This window comes from Tamandua tetradactyla, chromosome 3 (genome assembly GCF_023851605.1).
Source record: "Tamandua tetradactyla isolate mTamTet1 chromosome 3, mTamTet1.pri, whole genome shotgun sequence".
NCBI lineage: Eukaryota > Metazoa > Chordata > Mammalia > Pilosa > Myrmecophagidae > Tamandua > Tamandua tetradactyla.
Window position 1 is genome coordinate 47206186 of NC_135329.1, and position 20595 is coordinate 47226780.

General features: G+C 41.0%; 1 long non-coding RNA gene across 1 annotated transcript; it reads left to right on the top strand.

Annotated features, from left to right (window-relative positions):
* The first annotated feature begins 813 nt into the window (after positions 1 to 813).
* LOC143676062 (uncharacterized) lies at positions 814 to 7616 on the top strand. Its single transcript, XR_013171786.1, has 3 exons — positions 814 to 894; positions 4674 to 4777; positions 7512 to 7616. It is a non-coding gene; the product is annotated as an uncharacterized LOC143676062 (long non-coding RNA).
* Positions 7617 to 20595: the final 12979 nt, after the last annotated feature.

Sequence of the window (20595 nt, forward strand, 5' to 3'; positions counted from 1 at the left end):
GTTCACTGCCAGATCAAGGAATTGTGAAAACTGAAAGTCTGAAGACTCGTGTGTGTGAATGTAGTAGTGACCCTGAATGACAAAGGAGACAGGTAGGAAATTGTGAACGGATGCCTTAGTCCTAGAGGACTGTTGTAGGACCTAAAACCCTACAGATGATTAGGACTGGGACAGGAAGAAAATGAGGCTATTCAATGGGCCTAGGCTCTAAATGAGAAGAATAGTTGTCAAATAAGGTTGGCAACCTTGTCAAACAAGGTTATTGAGCAACCTGCATTTTCCAACAGAATGTGAACCCTTAAGCAGCCCTGTTTTGACAAAAAAAGAGAACAGAGAGCCACTGAAGATGCAGAAGGAAAATAGAAAAAGTGTCGGTCCCTAAGAGAATCAAAAGGTCACAAGGCAGATCCCAGACAAATTTGTCCTTAGGACAGGAACTGGGAAGCTCCATGGTTCCTGAACTAATGCAACTGTCCCTCTCCTTTCAACTACTGTAGGATTTTTGGTCACTTTGATCCAAATGCAATCACATCATGAGAAGTACTTCAGCTCAAAAAATAAATAAATAACCCTTTGCAAAAAGAACATGTTTTTTAAGCTGCTTTGTGATCTCTGAAATATGAAAGGAATATGGAAAAAGAAATATTGACGACTTCACTGTCATCAAGTCATGTTAGCAGGACATCCTTTCAGAATAACAGCCTCAGAATAATCGTGTCAGCCAAATTCTGATCCATGAGTTCTGCACTCTTGGTCCAAATAGATTACCTTCCCATTCCTATTATGACAACATCATAGCAGACATACATTGTGGTAGAATACAGCTTACATTTGAAAAGATGTAGGAAATACACTTGGAGAGTTCTACATTAGGAGGGGAAGGCGACAAACTAGGTAATCTGATGAAAATCAGACCACTCTATCCTCTCAAAATCTATATTTTTACATACAAACAAAAATTTTCACCAAATATAGGGACTCCACAGGCTGCCCCTAATCCTACAATGAACTCGATGTAGAAGTCATACGTTCTAATCCCTTGACAGAAAGATTTAGATGAGACTAGGGAAGGCTTTGTGTTTTCAAAAAGAGACACATACAATAACCCAAAAGGTAAGAGTCGATTGCAACCTGCTTGTGGTTTCCCTAGCCATTGACTATAATAGGTAACTCAGAGGAGGAATTTAAATGCCCAGACAGAACAAGAACATCAAAACCAAAGAAGGCCAGAAGTGTTATTGCTTTTTAACAAGTGAGGCTATGGGTGCCTTTTATACCATCAAATCAGGCAAAGAGGAGACTACTCTTGGCAGCGCTAGAGGCAAAGAGGGCCATTGCTCGGAAACAAAAAACTAAATTCTAGCAAATATTGTACTTAGAAAATCTTCTGGTGCTAAAGCCCACAGGCTGGTAGTTCAATCCACAAAGTGTTGAAAAATCATTCTGCAATTCAGAAAGTCAGACAGCAAAATAAAATCAACTAGTCAACAGCCCAAGAGGCAATGAAGGATGACCACCCTGCTCCCAAGGCTGGCAAAAGCTATTACCACCTGATTAAAGTCGCATCATGACACATGACAGCATCCTGAGAGCCCAAAGGGGGAAAGGAAACCTCAGAACCCTGCCCTTTGTGAAAATAAATGAAAATGGGGCCAGCTGATAGATTTTCTGGACAAAATCAATGCAATCCTTCCCCTCATCCCATGGAAATTTAAGGGAAAGTATGCTAATTAAAGAAACCAAGTTGATACCAGTGACTTATCTTTAGGTAGCGAGGGGAAATTTCCTCCTGAAGACCAATGCTCTTTCATAATGAATTTATGTACAGAGAATGATAAAATCACAGGATCTTCTAGCTGAAAGGAACCTGGAAATCAATCTAGGACAAGGCTCTCATTTTATAGCTAAGGAAATCAAGGCCCAGGTTGTCTCTGATTTGCCGATGGTGGCATAACTGATCCGAGGCACAGTACAGACAGAATAATCTTTGTATCAGCTGAACAAGAGTGAAAAATTGCAAAGAATTTGGTGGCAGTTTGCAGAGCATCTGGTCAGGAAGGAAAGAGTGATTATATTTCTTAAAAACACTCATATTCATAATAATAACCATATATTACGTGCCAGGTATTATGCTAAGTACTTCTTAATTGTGTCATTTAATCCTCACAATGACCCTACGAGGAAGGCACTATTATTGTCATCACTTTATACATAAGGAAGCAGGACCTTATAAAAGTTAAGTAATTTGCCCATAGTCACACAGATAGTAAATACTTGAGGTACAATTCAAATCTTGGCTTTCTATCTCTGAGGCCTATAATCCTCAATGTGACGCTATCTATAAAATTAAATATTGGTACCTGGATTATGAGTGCATCTTTGTAATTAATTAACCAAAATCTTGTCATTAAGGATTATTTGCCAGCATGCTATTCTGGACTTCATACGGTCACAAAAGGGTCATGCACAAGTCCTCTTTAGTTGCAGTAGACTCTAGAGGTATGCTTATTACATTTTCTTAACTCAAAATAGTACTGTATCTAAAAGGACTGAGTTGGCCACCTGTAAGGAAAACTGAGACTAGCATAACTAGAAAGGTGCTTCTTATCCACACTTTGAGAAATCCATAAGGAGTCCATCTAGGCTGGTGCTGGGTCCTCTGCTCTTCAGTGTCCCTTCTTTTCTTTCCGTTCCTGCATCCTTGGGAGTTTTCAACTCCATGGCCATCTCATGGTTGCAAATGGCTGCTTCACCTCAAGCCTCCTGTTTTAATTCCAGACAAGAAGAAAATGGAAGCAACAAGGTATGGAGGTGATACCTTGATTCACTTCCTGACTTGAGTAAAGGGTCTATAGCTCATGGATACATGGAGAACAAAATCAGGACTTTGTTAGGGAAAAGTGATATTGGAAAAACAACCCAAAGAGTATGCCACACAAGTAAGCAGACCTTGTACAGTATGTTTTCTCCAGTTTCTTTCTTAAAGTTTTGAGGGTGCCATGAAGACCTGAAAATTACAATCAGAACTGCTGGCTTTCCCTGAAGCTTTGTTGTGAGTGTACAGTATGACTATTTCACACTACTCATTTATGTCTGGAACCCTCTGGAAGGAACCAGATTGTATCACTAAGACACTCATATCATTTAGAACGTCCCAGAGGAGTGTCAACAGACTTCCCAAGGAACAAGAAGCCATCAGGACATGTCAGTTTCATTCTCCTTGGATTTGTAAACTACCAAAACCAGGTACTATTGCATTCATTTTGTATGTCCAGTATTGAGAAGAGTGTCTAAGAAGTATAGAAGGTGTTATTGTTTGTTAAACAAATGAATTAATAAATTAATTCACAACCAATCAAATGACCAATTAAGCCACCCAGGCATTGCATTAATTCACCTGGAGGTTTGTTCTGAGAGAAAATACTGAAGAATTTAAGCATACAGTAAGATGTCTTGAAACTGGAACTGAAGCTACTAAAAAAGTGTCTTGATGAAACACCTACTGAAAGCAACAGTTTTAGCTACCCCACCTCTTCTCAACCCATACTATGCTAAAACATGGGTCTGACTAAAGTAAGAGTGAGATGCTTAAATGGAAGGAAGAAGGAGAGGGAGGAGAGGAAAGAATACCTTTTTTAATGATTTGGAGATTGGGGTGTCCTTACCAAACCCTAATAGGTGCCTTATATGTAATATTGCCTATATCATACCAGGTATGACCTTCAGAGCTTTTTGGTCATACCAGGTATGACCAAAGGCAGAACTGGCCTTCTGTCCCCAGGCACCTGTCATTCTGTTCTGTTCAGTGGCCCGAAGATGAGAGTCAAATAAGGTGACAACCCATCCTCCCACCCTAGAACTTTGTCTTCTTCCACTGCAAGCTCCTTAGCCTCATCCCTCCGCGCCTGCCTTGGTTCCACTAATGAGTTGCCCAATCACCAAGCCTCACTGTACCAATTTAATTTTGGCCATGGCCTCAAACCTGGGAGGCTACATATTTTGATAACATGAAAACAGCACTTACCAAGCCCTAGGAACATGTCGGAGAATCCCACAGAATGGTAACCCCGGTTCGGAGCCTGCCTGCCATCCACCCTTCTGGGGCAGCAATGGTTACACTCTGCCCGTACATACTTCTTCCCCACCCATGAGGATTATCTTTCAGCAGTTATTCGCTGAGGAAGCTAATCTAAACATCCAAATAGCCATCACCGCTTGAGAGGATCAATGCAGCTTGGCATTTATTTTACTCCTGAAATAGCCAAATGTTTTATAAACATTCTGCCAAATAGACATTTATGGAAAGATTTTAGGAAGCCCTACATGTTTCTGAAGCACCAAAATAAATATAAAGAAGGAGGGTTTTCATGCTGGCACATGAGATGAGGGGTGAGGGACCAGGGTGTCATGATAATTTTATGCCAGAAACAAAATGTGAGTGTTCCTGGGCCCACTCAGTGCTTAGCATGTTGAATTTTTGTTTGTTTATTGGTTGGTTAGTTGGGGCAAATCTGTTATCTGTGGGGAAAAAAGTTAGTACATGTTTTCAACCACCCAGAATAAAAAATGCCTTATCACAAGTGAATGAGAATGTACACATTCTGAGCCTCTGCTAAGCTGCTTTTTACTTCTTGAGTTTTACCTTCTGGTGCTGAGCTGTCCTTCGCCCACAGAGCTGGCAGCACTGAAGCACCTGTCTGTGTCTTGTTGCTCCAGAAAGGAAATGCCATCATGTTTTCATCACAGGCATCCTGGAGAGCTGTTCTCAGACAAGCTGGTGAGACCCCACCTGCAGCACTCAGATGTTTCTATTCCAACCTTTAAGGGGTTCTGATTATAGATAAGCTATGAGGCAACCAGAGAAGAGACAGGAGTCCTTAGGTGTTTCCTCAGCAACTGCTTTTCCCAAGTCTTTCCAACGAGACTCTCCCAGACCTGGCTCTGTCAGGCTCCTACCCACCACTCTTGCTATGAGCAACTCTAGCCCCTCATTGGGGGATTCATTAAGTTTCAGCCCTGGCTTGTGACATCAATATGCTGCATGCAGTGCCCCCTCATTGTCCACTGGGCTCCCACTTGTTTTCCCTGAGAAAATAGTAATAAAAAAGTTAAGATTTGTTGAGTGCTTGTTATGTTCTAGTTGCAGTGCAAAGTGCTGTACAAGCATTGCCTTTTTATCTTTATTGATACTTCCACTTTGTAGAGAAGTAAATTGTCTTGGAAAGTTAAGATAATAAAATATCTAAATAGAAGGCTAGTCTTTTATATGTATTGGCCCATTTAAACCTGATACAAACCCTGTAAAGGAGGCACTATTATTATCATCTTGATTTTGTAGATGAGAAAACTGGGGCACAGAAATGTTCAGTAACTTGCTCAAAATCATACAGCCAGTAGGCAGTAAGTGCAGGCAAAGATGGTAGCAATCTTGTTCACCACTATGCCACATTATTCCTCAGTAAGACTGACAAATATATTGTAATTACCATGTCCTCAGTACCACTGCATGTGCTTTACATATATTAGCATATGATCACCACAACAAGCCCATGAGGTAGGTACTGTATACATGGACTAGATACGTTAGAAAGAATTCAAACATCAAATCGTGTCTGAATTAGATAGACCTTTAAGTTCCTGTCTAGCCAAAAACTGGAAACAGTCCAAAATTACATGAACTGGTTAATAGCAAAATATACTTTGGTACATTCACACAATGGACTATGACTCAACAATAAAAGGGAACATACTATCGATACACACAAAACTGATGAATGCCAAATCAAAAAAAAGCCAGGCATAAAGAACATAGACTGTGTGGTCCCACTTATAGAACATTCTGAAGAAGGCAAAACTACAGGGACTGAAAACAGATCAGTGGCTGCAAAGAGCTAGAGATGGAGGGAGGAGTTGACTCAAAGGGGTTCTATATCTTGATTGTGGTGGTGGTTATGTGACTATAAGAGCTTATCAAAACTCACAGAACTCTGGTTGTTCAGTGACAGAATGCCGCTTAATTCCCGCCCATGCACCCCCTCGAAAACTAAAGAATGAAAAACTCATAGAACTGTACATTTGAAAGAGTGAATTTTACTGTCTGTAAATTATACCTCAAAAATATAACTTTAAAAAGACTCCATCTGCAAACCAGCCCAGTGTAGGTCCCAGGATGTCAGTCACTCTCAGTATCCTTGTGGGGAGGCTCTCTCAGATGGGAAATGACCTGTGTGCAAGGGAACTCTATTGGAGTGGCAAAAATAGCCCACAACATGGGCCCCTTCACTCTGATTTCAGCATTCTCATCTCTACCATGTTGCCTCCTAGTGTTTTTGTATTTGTTCAACCATTACTAGTTAACACACTATACAGCATCTTGTTTAGCTAAACTGCAAATGCTAAGACCTTTTCCAGTTTACAGACTCAGATGCTGCAATGGATCAGAGCACATGTATTGGTCAATAACAGATATGTATGTACATCAGGATGGCCTTTCTGAAAAAGACAGAGATTGATGTGGTGCGCATATTTCCCACATTATCCCTTATTAGCATTCTCATCAACTCCTCCGTATAGATTAGTAAGAATTCGGTGGCATGAGAAAATGGTAGAAGGAGAAATGTATCCCCATTAGGGACCAGCTCATATTTAAGGAGGCAAAGTCTGTCTCTGTTTTCAGTTGCGTTCTGCTTGGTGCATTCAAAATTAACCCCATCTACAAATTGTGTGTTTCAATAACATCAGCCATTTATATCTTGGTTTTTCCACCCAAATTCTAACTAGATCCTTAATGCCCCAGTACTCATAGCAGTTGAAGTATTATAATTCTATGTACTCCACTATGCTAGAAGAAAGTCATATACAACTCTCCCTCCTAATACACATTTTCTGTTAATATGTCTACACTGGAGATTTGAAAATTGAGGCAGAAACAGTAAATTATCCTACATAGCTATTTAGAGTGCATAGCTGGTAAAAGGAAGTAAGAACAGACGTTAGACTTATTACTCTCAATTTAGAGATTTTAATAAGGAATCCTCCCAACCTCCAAACATCTAGTGGGAACAGAAGAAAACTCTGGCATTGCTGATTTCCCACTGCAGCCACCTTAACCATACGAAGAGGAGCAATTTTGAGTACTTAATTTACGGCAAATATTTTCCATATATTATGTTATTTAGTCCTTAAAGTGATCCTTTAAAATGAACATTACTCCCTCAATTTTTACATGTCAGGAAACTAAAGTTTGGGTACTTAATTTTAAAATGTGCATTTAGTAAATGATGGTGATGGAACTATAATTTACAAAACAATAGCAGGTATCACTCATACTGAACTAACTTGTCCCATATCCCATGGTTAATGCTTTACATTCATTATGGCATTTATATCATAGGACTAATTCTTACCAGTGGAAGGTGCAGCAGAGATGTTATGCATAAATTCCAGACACGGGTATTTAAGAAGTGGTTGGGACTTCACTACCTCTTTCTCTTTCCACTGTCACCAAGCAGAGGACTCTGAGGCTCTAGGGTAAGATAGAGTCGCTAGATGAAAGCCTTTGTCCCCAAATCACCATATGGGAGAAGATCATTCAGCAACCAGGAACTCTTGCAGTGGACTCTTGGTAAGCAAGAAATAAATTTATGGAATTCGGGTTTTTGTTGTTGTTGTTGTTTTTTTGATAGCAACTAACTTTGCCTAATTCATCCAATATTGTATTTCCATTTAACGTATGACACAACTGAGATTTAAAGGGATGAAGAACTTCCCAAAGGTACCACAGCAGTAGAGGGCACCCTTGGATTCCTATCAAATCTATCCTTCTTCAAAGCCTAAGGTGATCTATCAACACCTGTACCCCCTTCCTTTCCCCCATTCTTGAAACCTGGAGTGAGAGCAGTGACCATGACTTTTAGATTTGTAGTTCCTTGACAGAAGGGATTGCACCGGCTTCATTATTCTAACCAGCCTCCCCACAGTAGTGACTGACCTTACCCAATAAGCCAAATACAGTTTTGATGATGGGATGTATATAACTAAGTCAACCTCAGATAGCAGGAGGAAACTTCCACATACCTTAAATCTTAAACATGAACTGGTGCAGAAGAAAATGATGCAGACTGGCCTTCCGCTAAATTTCTCCATTTCTAAAATCAGTCAAATAGCTAAAAGTTTCTCCCATTTGTTGGGAGATCTATTTTATTGTTTAAAACAGTATTTATATCTAATCACAAAATTTTGTACACAGAAAGTTAAAGAAGCATGGGCATGCTCCTATAAGAATCTTTTAGTAACAAGAATAACTCTAGTAATGAGAAGTTTCCACCAACAGGTAGTAGATTATTGTACCAAAATCTAGCACTGTGTATGGCATGTAATTGACTCTCTAAATATTTGTTGAATGAATGAGTTTGTTTTGAAAAATGAGAAACAACATAGCGTTAACAATGCTTCATATCACTAAGTAAGGACATTAAAAATTGAATCCACCATCATAATCATTTCATAAAAAAAGGACAATTTGTCCCCAAAAGAAACAGGATGTGTATAATCTCAAAATACCCATTTCAATGAAAACTTTTGCCTTTATAAAAAAAGATGTAACCTGCTCATATTTTCTTGTTTGTCTTACACTAGTAAAAATCATTAACTACTGCCATTGGTTTCTGCCTGGTGTTTGTAAAACACTAAGAAAACAGAAAGTCAGATAGTTATGGATTAAGTCCCGATTTTGCCATTTATAAGTTGTATCACTTTTGGCAAGTGAGTTAAACACTCTGTACTCTAATTTCTTCATTTGTAAAATTGGGACCTCAATGATACCTATTTCATCTTCCTTTCGCAGCTTTTTAAAATTGGCTATAGTAGAGTACTACACAAAGTTTACCTAATGCTGCCATTCTATGTGTTTCAAAAGAAACCTTAGAAGCCCTGAGGGTCCTCCCCAACACCTGAATGATGGGAACGCAGAAGAAAGATTAGACATATTTGTTGAAAGACTTCATAAGATGACCACGAGAGTATTCGTGCTATGGCAGACAATATTATGCATTCACCAAATTGCTTTCCCTTCCTGGTACACAGGAAGACAACGTTTCCTGGCCTCCCTTGCATTTAGGTTGGAGACATGTGACATCCTCACCCATGGACCATGAACAATAACCATGTGGCATGACAGGTCCCAGGCATTAATGCTGTGCCTTCTCCACTGTCACTCTTCCCTTGCTGCAGGAACTCAGACCACACATTCCAGATGGCTTGACTACAGCCTCGATCTCTGGGTTACCACCTGGAAGAAAGCTGACCTGGAGGGCCACAGACCAGATTGGGACATGTGAGCCAAAAATGAACTTTCAACATTAAGCCACTGAGATGATAGTCTCAAGCGCTCTGAATAATATATCTAATCAAACCAAAGTCTTGGTCACCCTTCTGTTCAAAACAGGGGCGCTCCTACTCATTTAAGTCAAAGTCCTTAAGTGACCTAGGAGGCCCTGCATCTGATCTCCCATTGCCTTTCTGACCTCATCTTTCACTAGCCTCTCTCATTTCACTGCAGCTAGACTATCCTTAGCTATTTCTCATAATCACCAAGTGGGGTCCTACTTCAGGACCATTGCACTTGCTGTACACACCTCCCCAGACAGCTGCATGGCTTATTCATTCATCTCCTCCAGGACTTCATTCACATTCCACCTTCTAATATGACTACAAGTGACCACACTCCCTATCTCCTGTCCTTGCTTAAATTTTTCTCCTCAATACTTATCACTAATAGAAAATATATTTTAATTATCTATTTTACTTTATGTTTTTCTCCAATGGAATGCTGGCTCCATGAGAGCTTACTAAATTGTGGGTGTTTGCATATGTGTGTTGTATTCACTCCTATATTACCAGTGCCTAGAACAGTTTCTGGGTCACAAAAGTGGCTCAATAGACATTTGTTGAAAAAATAAACTAGAATGAATGAACAAATAATACCAACAGGAGGGGAAAAAATAAGAAAATCCCTTATAAAAGAGGTAGTATGGGGGTTAATCTTGCAAAATGAATTACTTGGTGAAGGCTCAAGTGGAGGACATAGGATTTCAGACACTGTACGAAGAATAGCTAAACTAGGTTACAGCCTAGGAAAAGACTTTCGGGTATGAGAAGGTCACTAAGTGGCAAAATTCTAGAGAGAAGAAACAGCCCAGGAAATAAGAGCTGACAAGAAAATTAAATTGAAAACAACAGTGATAGTTACAATTGTGATAATATATATAACAATATTAAATGATGGGAGCACTTTCTACCATCCAAGCACTATATAAACTCCTGATATGTATTATTTCACTTAATCCTACTAAGAAGTAGGTATGGTATTTACATCCTCCACACCTACCACATTATCTCAACCATGGGTCACAACTCATTCTACTTCCCTTATTTTCTGAAGAGTAACCGGGAAAGCATTAACTAGGTTGTCAGCAATCAGAAGGGAACATCTCATACCCACAATTAACATCCTGTAGGGTATTGTTCAACTCCGTAAATTGCTGTGATTGTCAGATCGTGTTTGGGTTAAATTGTTCCCATATCTCTTGTTTCCCTGGTACAATGCTATGCTACATTTCTGAATGTCAGCTTGAAATCTGCTTATTTTACGCTGCCAAAAATACTCCAGCCATCTTTTGTTTTAAGCAAATTAGCTTTTCAGACTTGAATTTATGTAATAACGTAAGAGAAAGCTGGAGCAGGGAAAAATAGCCAGTATTTTGAGCACCTACTATGTGTTAAGCACGGACCTAGCTTTATATCAGAATTGCTGGCTTACACAGGCCCAACCCACTGGAAAGAAGAGACGCAGTCACAGTAGTGTTAAAAATACTATTTCCCTGGTTCAGCCCAAAGTTCTAAAACTGTGAGAATCCAAAGTCCACAAATCTATCAGCACCCTGAGGATACCTAGTTATCTCACATACACTTGCAAACCTGCTCCTGGACATGTCAGCCTCCTGGGTCCCCAGCTTTGTGTTTGGGTGCTTGGAGGTACAGATGCCATGATGCACATTAGCATAGTTTCAGTAATGCCAGGCTCTTGCCTACGGTCCCACTGCAAGTTGAAGATAGCAACAAGACTTGAACTCGGGCCTCTTGAGTCCTGTTGAATTTCTTCCATCAGTCCGCACTGCACCATTTGTATGACATAAACCCTGACACTCCAAAAAGAGATTTTGAAATGTCATCAGCATCCTGAAAACACAGTGACCTTTCATTAACGACCGTTGGTGCACACCAATGAAACCCTCTATTGCTGGGAAATGACGCTGAACGGGTAAATAGAAAACTGTTATTGTTTAACCGGGCAACTCAGTAAAATGGTTCCAAGAAAAAGATGAGGTTAAAAGGCAGAGGAGCACGGCTAAAGCTCTGGATTTGTCTCACCCAAGCTGTGTGAAATTGGACACAGCAATCCTTCCTGAGCCTCTGGTGTATCTGAAAACTATTAATGGTTACTAACTCTGCCTACCTCAAGAGGTTATCATGAGGAACAGAATGAAATAATGGAAGTGACAGAGCTTCGTGAACCATCCAGCATCATGCAAAAGTTGCTCTCTTTTTAAATCTACCTTTCAGACACCTGCCGTGTGATCTTTCTGAAGCTCGACTCCTGTTTCACAGTCCCACTCAACCACCAACTGGGCCTCTTTATTGCCTACAGGACAACTTCTTCACTGACCCTAACTGCCCTCATAGTTGCACCCCAACCCACTCCATGACTCCTTCTCTTGCCTCATTCTCACCACTCATACCCAAACACCAACAGGAAAACTCCAGCTTCCTATTCCTCAAACGGGTCATATTCTCTCTTACTTCTGAGCTTTCACAAATACCGTTCCCTTTCCCAGAGCCCCCATGCTCACCCCACCCCTTCTCTGCTAGGCCAATTTTCACACATACCTCAAAGCCACACCTTCTGACGACCTTCCTACACCCCAGGCTGAACCAGCTGCCACTTCCTCCACGTCCACAACACTTTATCCACAGCTCTGCAGGGATGAGCTCACACCACTTATATGCAGTATTCCCAAGGCACAATACTGACAAAGCAAGTGCTTTCCCCCTCTTATTTAGCAAGCTGACCCTCATCCATTTTCCTTTCCTGGTTGCTTTTTGCCTTCATACTCAGAACTTATTTATACTACAACATTTAATGGTTGGATAGCATGTGTCCAGTGACATTTTCCTGAGTCCACTTAAAAAACACCCCACCCTCCAAGGCCAGATAAGGGCCCCATTTTTAACAAACCTTTCACTAGAAAATGCAGCCCTCAAACCGCTGTGCTGCATGACCCCTGATACTTTTTCACATCCATGTACCTCTCTGCAGTGTCTAGCCTCAGACTTCCTGGCTTACCCTGAGTAATTTTCCCTAATAGCTATTATGACTCCCAGCATGCCTTGGGGCCTGTTAGATGTCTGGTACCCAAAAGCAGAAGCAGAGTGCATTAGCTTCAGCAATTGCTGGGTCCAGCTTACCGGAATATCAGAGTTTATGGTCTCTGTCTGAATCATCTGTTTGATGTAATTCCCCAACTGAGTCATTTTTCATTATAAATTCCTCTTTAAGGCTCAGATTTCCAATGCTGGCGTCCTCACGGCACCTCTCAGAGGCGGCTGTGCTAATGCTGATGCAATATCTCTCACCTTTGGAGGTTCTGTCTTCCTTCTGCCTGACAAATTATCACAGGGGCTCTAAAGCAGGTGGAGGTGTCTACGGGCTAAAGCTCTGGCTCAGCTGCCACATCACGTTCGCAGATGTGCCTTGACATCAGGGTTTAGAGGGAGGGAGATGAGTATGAGCTTGGTGTCAACCCAGCTTCAGCAACGTGTGCATCCTTATGCTGCATCACACACATCACATGCAGTCTCAGGTGTCTAGTACCTGAGGGCAAGGAGTGGGGGTTTAGGGTACAATAGGAAACACATTTCAGATCGGCTTGGTTGTAATTCTTCTCTCATTTTCTGAAGCGATGAGTTCACTTCAATGATTTCTTCTCCTCCCACTCTTCAGAGTCCAGGCCATGTTGTATATCACCTTCTTCCATTTGGCAATATGATTCTGTGAGAAGTTCACTCCTTTGAGTTTGAAAAGTCAGAATCCCTACCATATGTGCTTAAACAAGTAGCACTTAGTGTCCACGTAAAAAGTGTAAGAAGGTAGTCTAGTATCATAGAAAGAGCTTTCGATTCAAATAGCCCTGTTCTGTTCATTAGTGCACACTCAGCAACCAGCATGGTGACCAGCACATAGTAGGTGCTCAATTAATGTTTGTTGAATAAAGGAAGATATCTGAGTTCAAATCCCAGATAAACCACTAATCCTTTTAAATAATCCCTCTGGGTACCCATGTATCGTCTATAGAATGGAGAGTATACACCCATAGAATGAGGATTATGGTGAGAATGAAAAGTAATCCAATAAAGTATTGAGTGCATAGTAGGTACTAAATAAATCTAGTTATTATCATCCTTATGTACCCCACTGTGTTAGACACTCGGAATACAGATGAGAATAAGAAATAATCTCTGCCCTTAAGGAATTTATAGCCAGTGGAAAATGCATGCATGAAACACAAGAGGCTCTAGAGGATAAGTGAAAAGGAAGAGATGAGAACAGAGTGCTGGGCCTTCCCAAGAGAGCAGAATTTTGCTCTCTGGAGGAGTAGATGCATTTCCTGTATCTTAAATGTTAATGAGGAGATTGCCAAGTGGCAAAAGGGATAAGGGTGTTCTTAGCAACAGGCCATGCACAAGCAAAGGCACAATTGTAACTGAGGAATCAGGATTTAAGGGATGATTTTGATTACTGAATCATTACATAGATATTCCTTTTTTGCCTTCTGATATATTGGAGTAGAAAGAGGGGAATATCTGAAATCCCTAAACTATAATTCAGCTGCCCTGATATCTGAAATGATTGTAAAAGCCCTTATCTTATGCCTTTGTGGATTGTGCGAGTTAGTTACTCCCTTTATCTGGTTCTTTGCTTAAAGTAACTTGCGAGGAAAGGCCCTAATGCTAATAAAGAATTTGAAGTGGGAGGAGAAGAAACATTAACTAGTTTCAGTCCCTTACGTTTCTAAGTTGTATTGGCAAGACTCTGCTATTGAAAAGATAACTGTCTCCCTTCCTTTCGCCTACATCTTTAGTATTGAAATGATAGCTCTGCCTCCCCCACTCCTTTCCGATTACGTTCTCCTATTGAAATGATAATGATTACACTGTCTCCATTTCTGCTTAGAACTTGCTATTTGAAATTGTAATGACCTCATCTCCCCTTGCCAAAATCCATAAAAACCTTGAACCCCCTAAACTCAAGAAGACAAATTTTGGGCTGCTAGGTCGTCTGCTCTCCTACTGTGCACCTAGTAATAAACGTTCTCTCTCTTTGAAACTCTGATTTCTCAGGAATTGGTCATTTGAGCACATCAGGCAAAAGAATCCACCACTTTTGTCTGCTAACAGGAGGTGTGAAACAAGATGATATAGTAGCAATGGGCCTGGATTCTGGACTCAGTCAGTAATTAATAATTGCATTAGGTCTAGGCAGGCAAGGGGTAAATTCCAGAGATGAGAGATAAAGCAAAGAACAGCAGGAGGTAGAGGCATGGCCCAGGGTTCAAGAGACCAATAGCCAGCCAATAGTGAGTATTCAATTAATATGTGCTGAATTAATTGAAGAGACCTTGGTTAACATCCAAGCTGACCATTAATTAAGCAGTGTGACCCAGTGTCACCCCAAAGGAATATCTAGTCAACATGTGGTCCATAAGCTGCTTAGGCCATGGAATATAGGCCAGTATCTCTAGCTCTTTATATTCTTTGTTGTGCTGGGATGAGCAATGAATGGACCCAAAGGGCAAGTGAGTGACTTTCCCTCTCTGAGTGTGAGTTTTCTCATCTGTAGAAAGGGGGTGGCATAAAGAGCCTTCTCTAAGCCTCCTTCCAAACCTAGCATCCTATCTTCTCTTTTTCCACTCTCTTTCACCAGCTGGCTCTGAAAAAGATGGGAAACACAGGAAAAGAGCTTCTTGGGCTGAGAGGGAGTTAGAAGGTAGATTGTACAGGGAGAGAATAATCATTTATTCCTAAAAACTTGAGTCCTGGATATGCTGGTTTGAGCTCTTTAAAATTAGCTCATTAAAGAATTTCTTTTAATAAAATAAAATATAAAGATACAGTTTTCCTGAAAGAGGGAATGTGTGGGATGCTGAGGTCCATGCCTCCATCTCTGGGCGCAACCCCAGCACCAACCTACAAAGTCTGGACCCAACCACAGCTGACTTGGTATCTTTAACTGACCCTTCTCCCCATCTCCCTCCTCTGCAAAGAAATTAAAATGATTCCTCCACTGACTTATGGAATTGGTTTCTTTGTTGTGTAATTTATTTTTTCTTTTCCTACCAAAAGGGGTTCAAAAGTTGAGAGCTGATTTGTATTCCATGCACCAGGACAACTGCTGCAAATCCAGCTCAACGGGGGATTGCGATTGAAGCCTCAGAGTTCCTGCCAGCTCCAGCCCTGGTTTAAGATACTGCTCTGCAGACTCCTAAGGGCTTTCTCGTTGATTTTTTTCTTCCCTCCCCCACCCTTTTTTTCTCTTTTCCCTTCTTTAGCCATCATAATCATCATGTCCCTGCTTGTGTTCCATTTCCTCTTTATGATAATAACTGCCTATCCACATAGAGTGGTGGAATTCACAGGGAAATGAGGGGAGGAATCTCCAAAGAATTTCATTCTAGGGCCTTTCCAGACAAGCAGCATGCAAATGATTTGCATGCATTTGTATAAGTTATGCATAGGTATACCTTTCTCTTTAACACTGCAACCTAATGAATTCACTCAGATGGGCACATTAAAAAAAAAAAAAGGCTTACGCTGGGAAGCCTGACCCTTTTAGTGTTAAATCATTTGAATGATCATTTGAATATATTTGCACAAGTGGCGTGTTAAAATGGCCCTTCATGTTTTCGGAATTAATGGAACGATTTGGCCACCTTTAAGGAGGAGGAAGAGGCAAATCAATAGTTTGCTAGAAATGTTGCAGGATAGCCAGGACCTCATCCAGGTCGCGAGATGGCCCAGCTGGAAGACCCCTGTCCATGCTGGGACATTTCTAGGCATCAGGAAATCGGCCCAGAAATCCTCAAAACCAAATCAGTTTTCCTATCCCACAGTACAGAAAAACAGATCTGATGCTTTGTGGAGGTATCAGAGTGTCAACAAAAGTTAAAACAAACAAAACCAACAGCTACTGGGAACCCTGGCATGAAGAATATTGCAACAGTGCCCGGGCCCAGCCCTGCTCTACCGGTGATGAGGAGGGGATGAAAAATCAGCTCACCGAACTTAGATGAGAATGGAGGAAGCACTTTCCCCCTGCAAGGGTTAAGGCACAGTCAGCTAGATTGGCAGGGGATGTTGGAGCTCATTATGCATGAGGACTTTCAAGCCAAGCACAGAGCACTTTCTCTCCGGAATGATTTAGGTGCAGCCTTGCCTGGAGGCTGATGACTTCTCAAGGTCGTGGAGCTCAGGCTCATCCAAGGCTCCCATGGAGCTAATGTGATTCGAAATGTGCTGTGAGGAGCAGGCATTGCCTGAGAAGGGGGTCTTGGCAGGACAGCCTGGAGCAAATGATCCTAAAACTTGCCTTACAACTTTATAATTTACAAAGTGCTTCTTTCACATGCATTTTTTTGTTGTTGTTCCGTTTGGTTTTCATGAAAATCCTCAATTGACAGATAAAGAAACTAGTCTAAGACATTATGTGACTTGCTCCAGATTGATCAGCTAATAAGAGGCGGCACAAAGATGTGAACTTTCAACCTTCTGACCCCAAACCCCAAGCTCCTATTCTCCCATCCTTTGAAGTCCCTGAACTTTAAACCCCATCCCCTGTTTCAACATCGCAGAATGTGATTTCTTGTTTGGAAGCTCTCCTCCAAGTCCATCTAGAGCAGGGAGCTATGTGGTTTTGACCTATCAGCTGGTAAGAATTATTTCTTCCCTTTGTGCATGACTGGGGAATTGCCCCAAAAGAAAGACTCACCCTTAAAGCACCCAACTTCGTGGAAGGCCAACCCTCTGTATTCACCTTAATCCAGTGCCAGCTTTAATTGCAGGGCCCTATGGCATCCTTCAGCTGTCAGGCTCTTGGGGCTTCCTGGACTCCCATGTTCTTAGAATGGATATAATAGAGCAGATATCCAGGACAGTTGTCTGCCCAGAGTGACAATTAATCTCTAGGGCCTCCGGTCCCAAACTTTGACTTCCTCAACCCTGGAACTTGGATGACCAGACATCTGGTCTCCACTTGACTTGTCTTGATTGATTTTCCCCAAACAAGATGTCTGTGCCTTTCCATATCCAGAAATCTGACCTGATCTTTCTGGATCTGTCTACTTATCTGGAAACAGAACCCTTGCCTTGTAGACTACAGTGCTCTGCCAAGCTTTTGCCTAGCTTGTAGCCTGGCCCTTCCAGGTCTTACCTGCTCTGACTTTTCTCAACTTGGCAAAGATTTATGGATTCTGACAACGTGCAAAGCAATAGTTTCTGATGCTGTGGCTGGACAAGGGATGCATGATAAAGGTTGTGAATTTACAACTTTTATGGTATGGTACTGGTTGGAATTCTTTCTCACCAGGTTTGCCACCTTGATGGGCAGATGTTTTCCAACAACTGTAAGCAAAGGTAAATAGTTCCCTCAGCTAATTTTCTCATCAGTGCTCTATAACCCAGACAAGTCTAGTTCTGAAGAACATGACATTTCTCCTTTCCTCTTCAGATCACCTGACAACTATGTTTTTATTTCTCTTTTTTCTAACACAAAATGGCAATATATTTGGGGTTAAAATCACTTATTCTTCACTTCAAGCAAAAGATCTAGGTATGAGGGGGTTGAGGTCAAACTGCTGGGATCACTTCATCCCCTGAGGTTTACCTCCAGCCACTTACCCAGAAATGCATATTGAATGCCATTTGCTACTACTCATTCTTGAGGGGAGCCTGGCTGGAGTGCTCACAGGTTACCTGCTGCAGACTGTGAAGAGCTTTCCAAGTCTGCTGATGCACTTTTATTTCTGCTCTCTGCCCACATCCAAGAACACGGGCATGTTAAAAGTGAGCTGTAAAAAAGAAAGTGAGCCTATCCTCATTTTTAATTTACCGTGTGGAAATGTAACAATTTTGCCCATCTTTACTGCTCCATTGTCATTCTAGAGGATTAGAGAATTGACAGCACTTTTTTGCAAGAGTGGCAGATACTAAAGTATTGCATCAAAGAAAGAGCACTGGTTGCAAATAAAATGATACATAACGAATTTTCATTATTAGGATAGAAATTTATTTTCTCCATATTAGCTGAGTTGAGATTTAACTTGAATAAATTCTTTTGATGAGGTCTTCACCAAACAATTGCAGTTTATTGCTCCCACTAAATGCAGGTGCCATGCATTTTGTGAAACAGAAGCTTTCTGACACAATCAGCTGCAAGAAACCCAAGGAGAGTTTCTCTGGTCTGGTGCAAAAAGCACTGGACCGGGGTTCAATCGGAAGTCTCTGGTTCCAGGCCAGTGCCATGATAAATATTCACGTGATCTCGGAATCTTCCCTCATTTGTTGGACCTCAACACTTCTGTGTTCCATGTACCTAACTCTGATCCCACTTTCTGCAGGGCAGTCACTGTTAACTGCTGTGGTATGTGAGTTCCATGTAAGATATCATAGAAGACTGATCTTAAAGTACTTTAAGAATGATCTTAAAGTATTTTAGAAAAAACCTCTAAAATAGGTAAGATTACTAAGGTCCTTTTCAGCTCTAACAAGGTATGATTTATACACATCCTTTTTTCCTCATGTAAAACACTTATTAAATTCTCCCTCCCAAGGTTAACTACGTGGTTATGAAAAGAAGCTTAAACTAACGAGAGGAAAAGAAAGTTGGACAAAAGCCAGTTTCCTTCCTTTCCCTTCACCCCCATTCATATTCAATCACCAAATATTTACCTACAGAATGACACACACATTCATCCCAGAACTTTTCATTTCCCTTGCCACTGCCCTTGTTCAGACTTTCTTTTCTGTCCAGCTGGATCATACATAATCTCATCATTTAACACCCTACCCCTCTGATTTATCCTTTTACTGGCCTCCTACCTCAATAATTAATCCTTATATGTCACCAAAGCTGTTTTTCTAAAATGCAGTGGAATCATAATATTCCACTGTTTAAAACCCATCAATGCCCCCCACCCCACCCCAGCACCACCCTATCATAGCAAGACGAATAGAATGAAAATATTTTAGCTGACATTCAAGGTCTCCTTGGGTCTTTGTTCAGACTCTTTTTGTGGCTTTGCCATCCTCTCCCTACATTGTGCTTCTGTTTTCCAAACTTACCATCTCTTTTTACATCTGCGTGTTCTAGCCAATACTCTTCTCTGCACGTAGAATGCCCCTTCCCTATTCTATGCCTATTAACATTTTATCCACTTTGACTGTTAATGACTTCCAACTCTGTGCTACCACTACCCATACCCCTGACACTGTGTCATCAGTAAATCCTTTTTTGTTTTGCATTTTAATCTATCGTACACACATCACTGTGAGGGCAATATAATGGGAATGTGTCCCCTGGAGTTGAGCAATGAAGTGGCCCATAAAACACTGATTTGAACAAGAGATCTGAGCTCTAGCTTCACTGCCATTCTTAACTAAACTTCACCTTTCTGTGCTTGCGTTTTCATCTGAAAATTGAGAAAAAATGAGAAACTGGATTGCTTAATTTCCTAACATCCATTACTCTGGGATTATTGATCATATGAGCTGTGAAGTCATGTCTAGCTCTAATTTCTAAACTCTTACTCTGCAAATATTCAATAGCCTCCTACTCATACTATAATCCATACCTATTTTAGAAAGTGAAAGGGGGAAGGACAGTGCCAATAATGAGGAAAGTTTGCCTGTAACCAAGAAATCAGGATTTAAGGGATGATTTTGATTACCGAATCATTATATAATGTTACCTTTCGCTTTCTGGCATATTGGAGTAAACAAGGAAATATCTGAAATATCTGAATTGCAATCCAACTGTCTTTACCTCTGATAATGGTTGTATAGTCCTTAACTTCTGCCGCTGTGATTGTAAAAACCTTGTGACTAGCCTTCATCTATACCTACTTATCCAGTTTTTCAACTTTAGATTTTGTAATCACTAAAGACAGCCCCTAATGCTTGTTAACGAAGGGTCTTGGGTCTCCAGGAACTAACCCCAAGTCCCAAATTATCTTGATGACCAAGACCTGATTTAACCTAAGTGGGCACACCTGGACATGCCTATAAGTCACCTATACCTCATTTCACAATTTTCTTTCATACATTCTGTGACTAAGCATGTAATCAATCTGCGCATGCTCAATAATTAGATCACCTCTAATTACATCATCCTGGGCCACTGAGCTCATTATCCTAAATGCTTTTCTCTAATATAACTGTCTGAATTATTGGAGTTTGGGGAGACAGATTTTGGGCCACTAGGCCATC